The 16,611-nt window shown below is 39.7% G+C and overlaps 2 non-coding genes across 2 annotated transcripts; both read right to left on the reverse strand.

Annotated features, from left to right (window-relative positions):
• Window positions 1-1,653: 1,653 nt before the first annotated feature.
• On the reverse strand, window positions 1,654-1,740 carry trnay-gua (transfer RNA tyrosine (anticodon GUA)). Its single transcript is given in 2 exon segments — window positions 1,654-1,689; window positions 1,704-1,740. It is a non-coding gene; the product is annotated as a tRNA-Tyr (tRNA).
• A 367-nt stretch (window positions 1,741-2,107) lies between these two features.
• trnal-cag (transfer RNA leucine (anticodon CAG)) lies at window positions 2,108-2,190 on the reverse strand. The gene has a single exon. It is a non-coding gene; the product is annotated as a tRNA-Leu (tRNA).
• Between the last annotated feature and the right edge of the window lie 14,421 nt (window positions 2,191-16,611).

The raw sequence follows: 16,611 nt of genomic DNA on the forward strand, positions 1-16,611 counted from the left end.
AAAGTGCCATTGTATACCATCAACACCCCTAGTCTATGACAAAATCTTCAAGAAACAATCTGAGCTATGCTAACAAGCTACTCAATACTCATTTTCCCACTCTTTCCATAATCCTCTCAATTCAACCTACTCACCACATATTGCAGAGGCCACAGGTGTTAGTTTTTTGTTAGAGCACCTTTGGCTCCTGTGGCTAACAGTGCTTGTTTGTGATGCAAGATTGTCCTGAAACGTCACAGAATCTTGTTTAAAGCCAAGAGCAAAATTGTAATAGCCAAGATTTGTCCCATTGAGGGCAGTCACTCTTACATTATTACAAATGTACCAAACTGAAATACTTTGACTAAAATGTTGAGAATTGGACTATGACCAATCAACAACACTACTTCATACCCCAAATACACCTGTATTCAGCAGAAAAAAGTGGTGTGCAGATTTATTGACTGTTTAACCCATTCAGTGCCAGCCATTTTCAGAGCTTCGACCCCCCTGAGTGCCAGCCGTTTTGGAGCATTTTGAGAGATATTTAAAGACCCACAGGATATTTTGTACTATGACTATCTGAAATCTGAGACCAGACTCTGAAAGATTGAGGCCTCTACTTTCATCAGAATTTTGTTTGTTTGTTTTTGGCTTGTTTCGTTCACCCGAAATCAGCCCTTGAATAGAACAAGTTTTACACAAATTGCCAGTTTCAGAGCAAAAAGTTAAGAGAAACGGCTTTTCCTAAAAAAAATCTGCCAGCGACTTTGAACCAATTTTTTGTGCTTTATTGAAAACTATTACATCTGAACATTGGTTTCCTTAAAAAAACAAAAAAACAAAACAAAACAAAAACAAATAAATAACAACAACACTGAGAAAAGGCTTTTAATGGCAAAATTATTATTATTTTGCTATCTGGCTCACAGTTTAATGTTTTACTTACTGTATTTTGTATCCCTCCCTGTCAGTTGCACAGACGTAACTTCCTCTTCCTCCCGACATGCTCGGATGACCCGTTTAGTTTGGTAGGTTGATGGTTTTATCTCACAATCACAACATTATCAATAATCCACTAAAGTCCACACATGTTCTGTGTTAGTATGTGGTGCTGTGAGCTGCTGGATACTTCACAATATCACTTCATAGCGCCATAATCTCCCTCGTCCCTGCTTCTCCCTCCTTAGCTAATGGTAGCATCAGTGGCTGATTTCCCATCTAAAGGTGCACTGCTGCCACCTTCAGGGCACCAGTTGGTAACTGCAACACATTACAGCTTAGATATTGATGAAGGGACTAGCGCCCTGTCCAGGGTGTACCCCCGCCCAGCGCCCAATGAGAGCCGGAGATTGGCACCAGTGACCCCTGCGACACTGACAAACAGGAATAAGTGGGCCTAAAAATGGATGGATATTGATTAGGGACCTCTGCTAGGGTGTATTCTGTTAATCTCCGTGATAAAATGCAAATAACGAGTTTTCTTGTCAATGGCACTGAGCAAGTGGATTTGAAATGACAAATTATCTCGTCAACGGCACTGAGTGTGTTGAGGATACAGGACATTTTCCTTGAGGATCGTCTATCAAGAGGTTGCTGGCCTGCAGGATGGGCACCCGAAGGCAAAATAGTTGAAATATTATGGCTGATTAGATAAACTCGTGAAAACATTATTCCTTCGAACCGGAGTTGAACCAGTGACCTAAGGATCACTGCAACCCACTCTACAGTCCTCCGCTCTCCCATCTGAGCTATCGAAGGTTCTGCTGTATGGGCTAGTTAGCTAGCTAATTACCTGGCTTGCTGGCTGGATGGATTGGAAGAACCTGCTGTATGGTCATGTCTCAGCTGCCTCGGCTTGCCCACTGTGGCTTGGCTGGCTGGCTTTATTTAAATATATTGTTTTCTCTTCTTTCAAATTATACAACATGAAGTCAGTTTCTTTTATCAGAGTTATGCAGTTCCTGCAACTGGGACAAGCCTAAGCAATATTCTTCCCTTTTTTTTGGAACTGCAAAACAGAATATATGCTTATTGTCCTTGCCACATGGAAAACTTGTATGAGCGTTTTATCTACAATTTATACGAAAAATAAATGAATCAGGATTGCATAAATGCCTTGTATTGCTGTCAGAAGTGGGATTTGAACCCACGCCTCCCGAGGAGACTGCGACCTGAACGCAGTGCCTTTGACCGCTCGGCCATTCTGACAAAGTGCCATTGTATACCATCAACACCCCCAGTCTATGACAAAATCTTCAAGAAACAATCTGAGCTATGCTAACAAGCTACTCAATACTCATTTTCCCACTCTTTCCATAATCCTCTCAATTCAACCTACTCACCACATATTGCAGAGGCCACAGGTGTTAGTTTTTTGTTAGAGCACCTTTGGCTCCTGTGGCTAACAGTGCTTGTTTGTGATGCAAGATTGTCCCGAAACGTCACAGAATCTTGTTTAAAGCCAAGAGCAAAATTGTAATAGCCAGGATTTGTCCCATTGAGGGCAGTCACTCTTACATTATTACAAATGTACCAAATTGAAATACTTTGACTAAAATGTTGAGAATTGGACTATGACCAATCAACAACACTACTTCATACCCCAAATACACCTGTATTCAGCAGAAAAAAGTGGTGTGCAGATTTATTGACTGTTTAACCCATTCAGTGCCAGCCATTTTCAGAGCTTCGACCCCCCTGAGTGCCAGCCGTTTTGGAGCATTTTGAGAGATATTTAAAGACCCACAGGATATTTTGTACTATGACTATCTGAAATCTGAGACCAGACTCTGAAAGATTGAGGCCTCTACTTTCATCAGAATTTTGTTTGTTTGTTTTTGGCTTGTTTCGTTCACCCGAAATCAGCCCTTGAATAGAACAAGTTTTACACAAATTGCCAGTTTCAGAGCAAAAAGTTAAGAGAAACGGCTTTTCCTAAAAAAAATCTGCCAGCGACTTTGAACCAATTTTTTGTGCTTTATTGAAAACTATTACATCTGAACATTGGTTTCCTTAAAAAAACAAAAAAACAAAACAAAACAAAAACAAATAAATAACAACAACACTGAGAAAAGGCTTTTAATGGCAAAATTATCATTATTTTGCTATCTGGCTCACAGTTTAATGTTTTACTTACTGTATTTTGTATCCCTCCCTGTCAGTTGCACAGACGTAACTTCCTCTTCCTCCCGACATGCTCGGATGACCCGTTTAGTTTGGTAGGTTGATGGTTTTATCTCACAATCACAACATTATCAATAATCCACTCAAGTCCACACATGTTCTGTGTTAGTATGTGGTGCTGTGAGCTGCTGGATACTTCACAATATCACTTCATAGCGCCATAATCTCCCTCGTCCCTGCTTCTCCCTCCTTAGCTAATGGTAGCATCAGTGGCTGATTTCCCATCTAAAGGTGCACTGCTGCCACCTTCAGGGCACCAGTTGGTAACTGCAACACATTACAGCTTAGATATTGATGAAGGGACTAGCGCCCTGTCCAGGGTGTACCCCCGCCCAGCGCCCAATGAGAGCCGGAGATTGGCACCAGTGACCCCTGCGACACTGACAAACAGGAATAAGTGGGCCTAAAAATGGATGGATATTGATTAGGGACCTCTGCTAGGGTGTATTCTATTAAGCTCCGTGATAAAATGCAAATAACGAGTTTTCTTGTCAATGGCACTGAGCAATTTGATTTGAAATGACAAATTATCTCGTCAACGGCACTGAGTGTGTTGAGGATACAGGACATTTTCCTTGAGGATCGTCTATCAAGAGGTTGCTGCCCTGCAGGATGGGCACCTGAAGGCAAAATAGTTGAAATATTATGGCTGATAAGATAAACTTGTGAAAACATTATTCCTTCAAACCAGTGACCTAAGGATCACAGCAACCCACTCTACAGTCCTCCGCTCTCCCAACTGAGCTATCGAAGGTTCTGCTAATTAGCTAGCTAAGAACCTGCTTGCTAGCTCGTTGTATCAGCTATCTCGGCTTGCCCACTGTGGCTTGGCTGGCTGGCTTTAGTGAAATTTATTGTTTTCTCTTCTTTCAAATTCTACAACATAAAGTCAGATTCTTTTATCGGAGTTATGCAGTTCGTCCAACTGGGACAAGCCTAAGCAATATTCTTCCCTTTTTTTTCAATCAATCAATCAATCTTTTATTTGTATAGCGCCAAATCATAACCAATGGTATCTCAAGACACTTTACAGTAGAGCAGTCTTAAGGATGGACTCATCACGGCGGCAAGGAAAACCTTCTGTTAAGCAGCAGGAACCTTGTGTGGATCCCATTCCTATGATGAATAGCCATCCACGTTATGCTGTGTTGGGTGTGTGCAGAGGAAAGGGTGGAGACAGAGTTGTTGAGACTCTGTAACTCCACACTGAGGATCCCACGGACCTGCAAGACAAAAGCCAGAAGGAGTACAGGAGCAAACACACAAGGGAAGAAGCAGACATAGAGGGAGTGTTAGAGAGAAGAATGGGACCCTCTCCGGTCCCTCTCTAACCTAAATGACCTCTCTCTTAATGCCCTCTCCAACCTCTCTCCAACCGAGCATGCCAGCCCCCCCCCCCCCACCGGCAGTCTATGCCTATTGCATCTTAACTATGAGCTATGAGCTGGTTCCTAACTAAAAGCTTCACCAAAGAGGAATGTTTTGAGCCTAACCTTAAAGGTAGAGAGGGTGTCTGCCCCCTGAACCATGGTTGGTAGATGGTTCCAGAAAAGTGGGGCCTGACAACTGAAAGCTCTTCCTCCTATACTACTTCTAGAGACAAATGGAACAACGAGTAGTCCAGCATTTTGAGAGCGTAGTGTTCTGGGGGGATTGTATGGCACTACAAGCTCCTTGAGATAGACTGGTGCCTGTCCGTTTAGGGCTTTATAAGTGAGAAGAAGAATCTTGAATTCTATTCTATATTTTATGGGAAGCCAATGCAGAGAGGCTAATACAGGAATAATGTGATCTCTTCTCCTAGTTTTAGTCAGTACACGTGCTGCAGCATTTTGAACCAGCTGAAGTGTCTTAAGCGACTTGCTCGGGCAGCCTGCTAAAAGAAAATTACAATGATCCAGTCTAGAGGTAACAAAAGCATGGACTAGCTTTTCGGCGTCGCTGTGAGACAAGATAGATCTGATTTTAGCAATGTTATGGAGATGAAAGAAGGCAGTTCTTCAAGTTTGGTTTATGTGAGAGTTGAAGAATAAATCCTGATCAAATAGAACCCCAAGGTTTCTAACAGTTGTGCTTTGTGCCAGAGTAATGCCATCTAGGGCAGTTAGGCTAGCATAGGTTTCTCTAAGGTGTCGTGGGCCCAGTACAATGACCTCAGTCTTGTCTGAGTTAAGAAGAAGAAAATTTTGGTCCATCCAGGCCCTAATGTCCTTTAGACAGGCCTCAAGTTTAGATAGCTGATTTGTTTCACCTGGCTTCATTGATAAAAACAGTTGGGTATCATCAGCATAGCAGTGAAAGTTAACAGAGTATTTTCTCATAACATTACCAAGGGGGATCATATAGATACAGAAGAGGATTGGACCTAGCACAGAGCCCTGAGGAACCCCGTAGCTTACTTTAGTGTACACAGAAGACTTAATATTCACGTGTACAAACTGGTACCTATCAGATAGGTAGGACTTAAACCAGTTTAGGGCAGTCCCTGTGATTCCAAGTAATTCCTCTAATCTCTGTTGGGACGGAATAATTAGTTATGCTTAATAATATAATTACTTATATATTTTAATCCTTAAGCCTTGGGGTGTAACTTTTCATTGTGCGATTTTTCATGTCTTCAACTTTAACTTGTCTTCACTCTGGGTCAGAACAGCCTGTCCAAAGTTCCCAAACAACCCCAAGGACAAATGCGTAGGCGTAGGACTAAGGGGAGATATACGTGGCCTTAATATTGTGTCTCGGCACTCTATCTTTGGATCGCCTGGCCAGGGGGTCACCATTTTTGTTTCCACTTTGTATTCTTTTATTTAGTTTAGAATAAAATCATTTTTTATTAATTCACCAACTCTTCAGTCTGGTTGTCATCACTTCCCAACACAGAGGGTGTCATACAGCCAAAACGAGGTAACCTTCCTTTTTTTCCTCCGTAACATCTCTCTGGTAGAATATAGTGATCTATAGTGTCAAAAGCTGCACTAAGATCTAATAAAACCAGCACTGAGAGTCGTCCTTCATCTGAAGCCCAGAGTAGATCATTAGTTACTTTAACTAAAGCAGTCTCTGTGCTGTGTTGAGCTCTAAAACCTGACTGGAAGTCCTCGAACAGGCTGTTGTTTTGAAGAAAGTCACAGAGCTGAGCCGCCACAACTTTCTCAAGAATCTTTGAAATAAAAGGAAGATCAGATATAGGCCTGTAGTTTGCTAAAGTGCTGGAATCAAGAGTAGGTTTTTTTGAGAAGGGGTTTGATTACAGCTACTTTAAAGGACTGTGGCACGTAGCCTATTGATAGGGATATATTTATTGTCTCCAACAAAGATGGGCAGACCAGGTGTGCACACAATCGTTAAATGTCTGCCTCCACTCCACATGACCAATTTAGAAATGAATGTGAAATAGCCTACAGTGATTACAGAAAATGTGCACATTTGCAACCAGCACTGGTGCTCCTATGTCCATTTTAGAATCACAATCACCAAAAACTGTAGGAAAAGGCTTTTTCTAGAATATAATAGTACTATGAAGCATTATGTTTGAAACATAATGATGAAACATCAACATTCATGTCAGCATTTAGAAGAATGACCAATCCGAGCATTAATATAAGCTTGTAAACACCTTGTTTTAAAATTCATTCTGTAGATTTTCTCGTCTATATAGCACATTTTTGTTGTCGTGTGTTAGTTGTTTAGTGTGTCTGTGTTGTCATTTTGAGTGTTTTATGGATCATTTTTTGTATTTTTTTAAAGCTTTTTCTGTTTTTGTTTTGTTTCTGTTGTTTTGTTATTGTAATTTTCTTGACATTTTGTTGTTGTTTTCCGGAGTTCTGTATATTATGTTGTTCATATAACTTCCAACTTCATAACTTACAATTTTGTTTTGGGGGTCGCATGTGGCCCCCAGGCCTTCAGTTGTTTATGTCTGAACTAGACCATTCAGATGAGCAGAAATTTTATGTGTAGGAAATGTTTCTGTTTGAATTTGGTCTGATGAGTATTTTAATGAATAGATCCTCTGTAGCCTCATTGATATTTAATTTCTGTCAACAGAGAGTTCACCCCAACAAACTGTCAATGTAGACTGACTTAATAGAGTCTGAGAGAAAGCAAAAATCCTCCACTTCTGATGAACCTCCTTTGAAGAATTCCACAGATTCCATCGCTGTCCCTCCATGGCGTATAACACAGACAACACTTGTGCTAAATTTTGTATGTGAAGCCAACCAACCATTTTTTTTGGTTGAGATACCATCTTTTAAGACTATAATAGAAACCTTGCAACCTCAGTGTACAGTAATGACAAGGAAAATATTGTGCTGTAGAATACAGGAAGCTGCAAAGAACATGAAGAGCACAATCATCAAAAAGTTGAGCACTGTGAACCATGTTGCTACCACAACAGACTGCTGGTCTGTCAGCCAGTGTAGTTACTTAGGTGTCACCTGTCACTGGATAGACCCCACTTCTCTAAGGGCTCGCACACATTTGATGTCCTTGCTGCAGCATTGGAGGTAATACATTCTGAGTACCACATCTGGGAAAAAGTAGCCAAGACAACAACAGACAGTGGCTCAAACTTCCTGAAGGCTTTTCAATTATATGGTGTGGATGAGAAATAAGACACAGTTGCTGACGGACAAAAGGAGAGAGACTCCATCCTTGATGATGCGTCAGAAGATTAAAGTGAGTTAGAGGTGGAGTATCAAAATATGTCTGCTATTTTGGACGATGACACCGGCCTTGAGTACCAACTTCCAAAGCACCAAAAGTGTGCATGCCATCTCCTCAATCTCATATCAACTCTTGACACCACTGCTGCAGGAGCTAGCAACGAAATGTTCAGGAGACTGTCTCGGTCTGCTTTGTAAAATGCAATGCCCTGTGGAATAAAACCAGCAGGGCAGCCATTGCTTTTGAAATAGTGGAACGTGAATGACCCAATCAGACGCAATGGAGCTCCCTGTTCCTTGCTGTAGAAAGGCTTGTGTGCATCCAGAATGAGAAACAAGAAAAAGCAATCCGACGTATGCACAGCATTGAAAATAAAGATGTAAGATGGCAGGACTCGCATTGTTAAAAAGTAGAGTAAAACACAAGCACAGGTACAAGAAATCAATGAACAAAAACACACAGGTCAGTAAAAAACAGATAAAAAAAACAGGCAAAAAAAATAGAACAGGTGAGTACTGGGTTATATGGGAGTAATACAAAGGGGAAACAGACATAACAGATTTTTTCAAGTCAAATGCAAGAGAACCTCTCACTGTGGTGATCAGAGCTTGAATGGCTGTGAAACTGAGCTGCCCCAATTATATAGGTCAGTTAACAAGCAGGTGTACCAATAAAATGTCCTCATTTGCATGTCTTCTTTTTTCCCACGATTCTTGAAAAAATCCTTAAAAATCAACGGAAGGTCCTAGAAACTTGAAAATGTACACACTAAAATCACAGCCTTCTGATGGTCCAAGGTTTGAGCTTCTACGACCTTTCCTAAAATAAAAACACACAAAAAACAGACATTTTATTTGACCATTAAACTATTAAGCTACATTCAGTGAAGCTAGTCTTACACCGTGTTAGATCAATCTCATGAGGAGTAATAATAATTTAAAGCATTAATTGACAGTACAACAACTAACACTGAATACCTTTTAAATAGTCTTTGGACCCTGTGGATGACCTGAAACATGACAATGTACCAGTAGAGCCCTGCCTCAGACATCCTGCATTGGCCAAGCAGTATTGAGAGTGAGGAGTCACGTGGTGAGTTGGGTTGTTTTGGGGGGGGTCTGAGCCCGTCAGCCATGATGGTGGTAGACGCCCCCAGAATTTCACGCATTTGCCAGAGCTTTACTTTTTGCATAGAGGGATACGACAAGGAAAAAGAAGAAAAGCAATGCAAAAAGAGAAGGCGAAAGAAAAGGGACCTTACAGGGACAAACTGATACCAAGCGCAAAAAAGAGGTATTTGGAGAAGCTTGCGATACACCTCATCAGTGGAATTTTTTTGATATGTTATAGAATTTATTGAGACCTTTCCAAAGGTGTAAAGCACAAGTCTGTGGCACATACACAAGCTGAGATACACCTCATCAGTGGAATTTCACATTTTCTTCTCTTGCCTAATTCGCCACTAGAAGGCGCTGAAGGTCTGATTTTTTGATATGTTTTAGAGCTCATTGAGACCTTTTCAACGATGTAAAGTAAAAGTTTGTGGCATCTTCCTATCAAAAGTTATTGACCATTTGGTGTCTTCCCTGTGCGGAAGCCTCTAAATTTTTTTCTTGACCTTTGGTGACCTTTGGGCTCTAACTCAGGAACGCAAGGTGCTATCGAGATGGGGTCAATGGCTCCTTTATCGGATTAACGGGCCCCTTAACATATGTGAGAACCGGAACTCTCGTCGGTTCCCTTCCGGGCCCCCAGGGGTCTGAGTTGTGGGCCTTCAGAGATGAACTTGTGTAACTTCCCAGTAGATGGTGCTAGAGGTCTGATTTTTTGATATCTTATAGAGTTTATTGAGACCTTTCCAAAGGTGTAAAGTCTGTAGCACATACACAAGCTGAGATACGGTCTGGGTATCATTGGATAATCCCAAATTCATCTGTAAATCAAAATTAAATAACCGTTTTTCTTCCTCTCCTTTTCAAACAAAAAACAAAAAAAAGTTTTACTGTTTTAATCAAAAAACCATAAAACAAATCCAAATTGGCCCGTTTTTTGATTTTCCCGTGTCCTTTTCTCCTTTTCCCTTTTACAATTGAACATTGAAAAACAGCAGTTTCCCTTTTCCATTCTCCTTTCCCCGTTTAGAATTGAAAATAGAAAATCAGCTGTTTCCTTTTTCCGTTCTGAACGCTGAAACGAAAAACGAAGTCATGTGACCGAGGTCACGTGGTCTGGCTTTTTTTTTTCATCGACATGCGGAAGTGATGGTGTCAGAATAAAAGCATACAGGGAGAGAGAATATAAAGCAGGCACATGATCTATCACAGAGAGTGATACATCATTAAAAGCTTTACAAAAGCTACATAAAGATCAAGTTTTGGTGTTTTTTTAATTTCAACATGAAATTGCTGAGCAGGCCTGTCGTGTTTGAAAAACATAATCCTAAATGACCAGCAGAGGTCCCCACGTCCTAACAAACAATATGAGACACCAAATCCCTCCTGAAATATGATCAGACTAAGATTAACTTTTTATGGCTCGCAGTGTTTACTTACATTACATGTTTATTCAAACACACACTTTTATGAACTCATATCAGGATGAGAGTGGTGATGTGGAGACACGCTAGAGATGTCCCTAAAAGGTAAAAAAGAGCTGTGTCCACATTGCAGCAATTCTGTACTGCATTTGTCTCCTGAATCAGATGATCAGTCATTCCTCAAACTCTTTACACGTTGTGAAGGTCTGATGTTCTCTCTCTACTGAAGGCATTGCTGTCATTTCTTTCAGCAAGGCTGGATCTTTACACTTCCTGAGACGTAAATCACAATCATGTATATGTTCCCCTCAAACACTTCAATAGGCTACAATTAATCAGCTGGTTTTCGTGACATATATATATATCATGGTAGTATTAGTAAGAGTGGTCAAAGATTAGATCCAATATTTTATATTATTTAAGTTTTATATTACAAGTTCATCGCTGAAGGCCCACACCTCAGACCCCTGGGGGCCCGGAAGGGAACCGACGAGAGGTCCGGTTCTCACATATGTTAAGGGGCCCGTTAAGCCGATATAGGAACAGTTGACCCCATCTCGATAGTACTTTGCGTTCCTGAGTTAGAACCATTTTTCCAGATTTCCCTGTCAGCACTTTTTACTGGCAGCCATTTTTTTCAGACCAAATGGTCAATAACTTTTGATAGGAAGATGCCACAAACTTGTGCTTTACATCGTTGAAAAGGTCTCAATGAGCTCTAAAACATGTAAAAAAAAATCAGACCTCCAGCGCCTTCTAGTGGCGAATTAGACAATAGAAGAAAATGTGAAATTCCACTGATGAGGTGTATCTCAAGCTTCTCCAAATACCTCTTTTTTGCGCTTGGTATCAGTTTGTCCCTGTAAGGTCCCTTTTCTTTCGCCTTCTCTTTTTGCATTGCTTTTTTTCTTTTTCCTTGTCGTATCCCTCTATGCAAAAAGTAAAGCTCTGGCGAATGCGTGAAATTCTGGGGGCATCTACCACCATCATGGCTGACGGGCTCAGACCCCCCCCAAAACAACCCAACCCACCACGTGACTCCTCACTCTCAATACTGCTTGGCCAATGCAGGATGTCTGAGGCAGGGCTCTACTGGTACATTGTCATGTTTCAGGTCATCCACAGGGTTCAAAGACTATTTAAAAGGTATTCAGTGTTAGTTGTTGTACTGTCAATTAATGCTTTAAATTATTATTACTCCTCATGAGATTGATCTAACACGGTGTAAGACTAGCTTCACTGAATGTATTTTGTTTGTCTAAAACTAAGGGACACTTTAAAGTGTACAAGTATGGGTTGTACAAAATTCCACATTTGTACATATTATGTGAAAGACTAAAAACTCTTGGGTGATCTTTACAGCATTCCTCTCTCTCCAGAAGGAGCAACAAGAGAGCTGCTGAGGTGGTGGTCCATACTTTCTGGAGAGACTATCTCCCAGACGCAGAAGGTAATTAATAGTTTATTGGTCAAATGATGTCTGTTTTTTGTGTGTTTTTATTTTAGGAAAGGTCGTAGAAGCTCAAACCTTGGACCATCAGAAGGCTGTGATTTTAGTGTGTACATTTTCAAGTTTCTAGGACCTTCCGTTGATTTTTAAGGATTTTTTCAAAAATCGTGGGAAAAAAGAAGACATTTTATTGGTACACCTGCTTGTTAACTGACCTATATAATTGGGGCAGCTCAGTTTCACAGCCATTCAAGCTCTGATCACCACAGTGAGAGGTTCTCTTGCATTTGACTTGAAAAAATCTGTTATGTCTGTTTCCCCTTTGTATTACTCCCATATAACCCAGTACTCACCTGTTCTATTTTTTTTTGCCTGTTTTTTTATCTGTTTTTTACTGACCTGTGTGTTTTTGTTCATTGATTTCTTGTACCTGTGCTTGTGTTTTACTCTACTTTTTAACAATGCGAGTCCTGCCGTCTTGGTCCGTGTACTTCGCGGACATCCGTTTTTTGATTATTAAAAATGAAACGGACAACGGAAAACAAACCGTTTCCTATGTTTCTATTTGTAATAAAACACCAAAAAAGAAAAACAAACTGATTTCCCGTTTTTTATTTGATGATGGAAAATAGATAATGAAAAACGGAAAATGGATCCGTCATCCGTTATCCGATTTTAACATAATGATTTTTTTTTTTGTTGGGTACCACGAGCGGAGCAACTACTTCCAGTAGTAAACATTGAACCGTGCTTTAAACATGGAGAGTGACACGTTCGTGCTCTTTCGGGCGGTAAACATATTACCCTACAGGATGGCGATTTGTCTGTGGAAAACATCTGCAGAGTATTTCAGGTACAGTAATACAATTTCAACAATAGCTAGCTAGAGTTTCAAGTAAAAGTTTATATTTGGGCTCGTTTTCGTTACTATTTTTTTCTACCCAAACAACTAGGTCCGTCGCAGTAGTCTGTACCTTACAGACGATGCAAACAGAGCCGTTATGCCTGAGCCAGCAGGACATTTTTCCACCTTGTTCATGTCCAACCGCGGCCATTACGAGGTCCACGGAGAGCCAGAGCAAAGTCAGTCACCTGCAGGCAGAGCACCAGCACCTTCACCCACTCCTCCACCCACTGTCCCCTTCAGCTTCATGCACCAAGCCTCATCTTCTTCTACTGGGAGTGCAGCTTCACATGGAGCTCCATGAGCTCCATGTGAAGCAGGTACTGTTCATATGTTATGCAGCTGATTCCACCTGCTATCATTTCATCCTGTGATATGTGGGCATATTAGCCATGAAAACACACTTTTTTTCTTCTTTTTTATTGAGGGACATTAATTTTAACATAAATAGTGTGTACATAGCATGGGTTTTTATTCAGTTGTATATTCCTGTAATTGTACAACATTGCTTCGGTTGAAAAGATAAATACTTTATCATATGTCATCTTGTTAAATTAATTATATGTACAAGAGCCAAGAAAGAAAAACTTGAATAAGTAAATACTTTTTTTTTAATCCAGTTAATATTTGTATAATTATTTTCTTTCAAACTTGCAGGGAATGTATTTTGATTTTTTATGTTTTCATTAAAATGTACTTTAAAATAAAATATATATATATATATTATTATTATTTATTTAAATGCACTGACTGCACAGTACAACCTGTTACCCTAGTGGTGTCATCAAGCAGTACCTCAGAGAAGTTGTAATGTTCATCTCTCAGGCACTTGTTTTAGGTTTAAATGTTTAATGTTCTGTTTAATTTTCAACTTTCTTCTATTTGTCAATTTTACCAGTCGCTCAATAGTGATTTTAAAATCATCTGATCTGATTTATCTCCAGGTCAATCAGTATTGGTGAAATGGTGAACGGCAAGATCAGTACCTCCATGGCGGTTGCCATTTGCTTTTTGGAAGATGAGGCAACTGTTGAGGGAATAACCGTAAAGGTGCAGGGTGCCTTGGATCCCGATGAGCTATTTACTTTGGCGGACAGCCAATTTAATGAAATTGTGGACTGCGAAGGCTCAAGAAGTAAGTTATATGATCACAAAATATGTGGTTTTGGAATAAATCTAAAATTATTTTGCATGGATTGGTATTTAAGTGAGGTTCATATTTTATGACTCTTAAGATTCCAAGTTCTGGGCTTCAAACTCCAGGAAAATCTACGCTATCTCTGACACTGACTTTGTGGAGTTCCAGCATGGAAGACGACCTAAAGTAAGGTAATTATACACACACACACACACACACACACACACACACACACACACACACACACACACACACACACACACACACACACACACACACACACACACACACACACACACACACACACACACACACACACACACACACACACACACACACACACACACACACACACACACACACACACACACACACACACAGGAGCTCCATTTCAATTCTTCTACTGTGAAAAACTGTCCCTAAAGTTGGGTGTGACGTATGCTGGTGGTCACAGTCCACTGTAGGACAGTAACTTCACTTATTCTGAAGTAATATGTTGGTTCTAAGGGTGTGATGATTCATCAATTTGATCAATGAATTTATTTATTTTCCTATGCTCTCTACTCCAGTGTTCCTCAAACTTTTTCAGACCAAGGACCACTTAATACATAAAAACACTCACGGACCACTTACCTCAAAATGGCCCCAAAAATATGTGCTAACAGGGTCGCAAACCAGTCCACTGCACTGCTCAAATCAGACAATGCCACAAAAATAATATTTTTGTGATTTTAAATTCTATGTTTAGTTGATATTGAAAACACATGTCACAGGCAGTTTAAGAAACACTGAAATAAATAAAAAAAAATTCCATTTTCCATTTTAAAACATGGTATGTGCACTTGTCACCTCGCGGACCACTAAGGGACCACAGTTTGAGAATCACTGCTCTACTCCCATCGATCTGTGCTCAGCTTGTTGATCTTCAGGGTGACAGAAATTAATCAAAAATCATTTTTAAAGGTAGTCAATGGATTCTATTGATATGTGGAAATAAGACATTGACACTAACACAGTAGTTTAGATGGATGTGTTTTTAAAGTGCTTTTAATGATAAAGACTTAACTGAACTCAGTCAGTCTGTCTGTGATACAATTGCTCATGAACAAAGCATGTAGACCAATGATTCTCAAACTGTGGTATGCGTACCACTATTGGTACGTGGCCTCCATCTGGTGGTACTCTAAATTGTGATTATTATTTATTGTTCTATCTTGTCTGCACATACTGTCAAAGTTCCACACGACAAGATGTGCAATCTTTTTAAGACAGCAATGCATTCAAATGTATCTGATTCATTATTCAAGTGTTTTATTTTCCTATATTTAAACAGTGTTACTGTTCAAACTGTGTGTAATGTTACAGTAGGTGTTAATTAAAGTTTTTAATAACTATTTAGGCCTACTACGCTACTGTATTTACATAATGTTGCTCATTATGGTGGTACTTGGAGAGCAAAGTATTTTCAGAGGTGGTACTTGGTGAAAAACGTTTGAGAACCACTGATGTAGAAGATGCGAGAAAGGATAGAGCCTCCTTTGGGTTCCACTGTGTGGAAACACTTTGTCTTGTTGTTTGAAAGGAGTTGCTCACTGTTTTTAGGATATGTAAAGGTTTTATCAAAATACCACCGAAACATGACAAATGTGTGAAACTTAAAGCTCTATGAGGTTTTACATGTTGGTTATCTTAGTTTAAATTTGATTATTAATCATGTTAATATGAAAACGCCAAAATTATGATACATTTTCCATTCATATTGCCCAGCTGTATGTTAATTGTTGCACCATTAATAATGTATATTAAAATCTTTAATTTGACATTTGTCTGACATTTAAGTAGAAGCAGAAGCAGAAGAGGTCATTTCTAATATGGACCACCTGAAAAAAGCTGCAGACATCACTTCATCTGTAAACCAGCTGTTTGAGCTTGCAAAGGCCAAAAGTGCAGTGGCAAAAACTCTAACTATGACTCCTATAAAGGACGCCTTCACCTGTATGATCTGTAGAGGTAAGAATATGTAACATTAGGTCACAAAAGATAACCAGTTGATGCTCTTTTTTGCACTTTTTCTTTTTTTTGTTTAAACCTTACAGCTGTGATGAAGCAACCTATGGTTTCCACCTGCTGTGAGTCTCTGCTTGGATGCCAAACATGTGTAGAGCAGTGGTTGACAACTTCTGATCTTTGTCTGCAATGCAGAGCAGAAGAATTTCACTCCAAGGTCCACCAGGTTAAGGGTCTTTCTACTGTCTTAAACACAGTATCTGTAGCTTTCCGTGAAGAGGAAGAATAAGCATTCCTGGTCTACATCAGCTACATCAAGTCACTTAGGTTTTACCTGTTGTTTTAAAACTGTTTGACACGTTTTAACTGTAAGTCATTATAATTTTGTACATTTTTTTTTTTGTGTGACAAATGTATGTAGCTGGTAATTTACCATAAGTTCTTTACCTTGAAGTTCAATGAGGTATTTCAAATATATCAAGAAACCTTTGACTTTCAGGTTTAAAAATAAGCTAAAAAACTTCTCAGCCAGTTAAAGCACCTCTCAGGAATTTCCTTGTTTACATGAACAAAAATTAAAATTTTGCAAGGTTGTCAGTTCCATTTCAGATAATGCTGCATTTGCACTTTATGTCAGTTTTACAAAGTGTAAAGTTTAAAATAAATGTTATTTTATTAAGAAAAAAAAAGTCTGCTTCTTTCTCACTGATGTAACTGGTCACACATTTCTTCTGGTGATATCA

This window comes from Gouania willdenowi, unplaced genomic scaffold (genome assembly GCF_900634775.1).
Source record: "Gouania willdenowi unplaced genomic scaffold, fGouWil2.1 scaffold_333_arrow_ctg1, whole genome shotgun sequence".
Lineage (NCBI taxonomy): Eukaryota > Metazoa > Chordata > Actinopteri > Blenniiformes > Gobiesocidae > Gouania > Gouania willdenowi.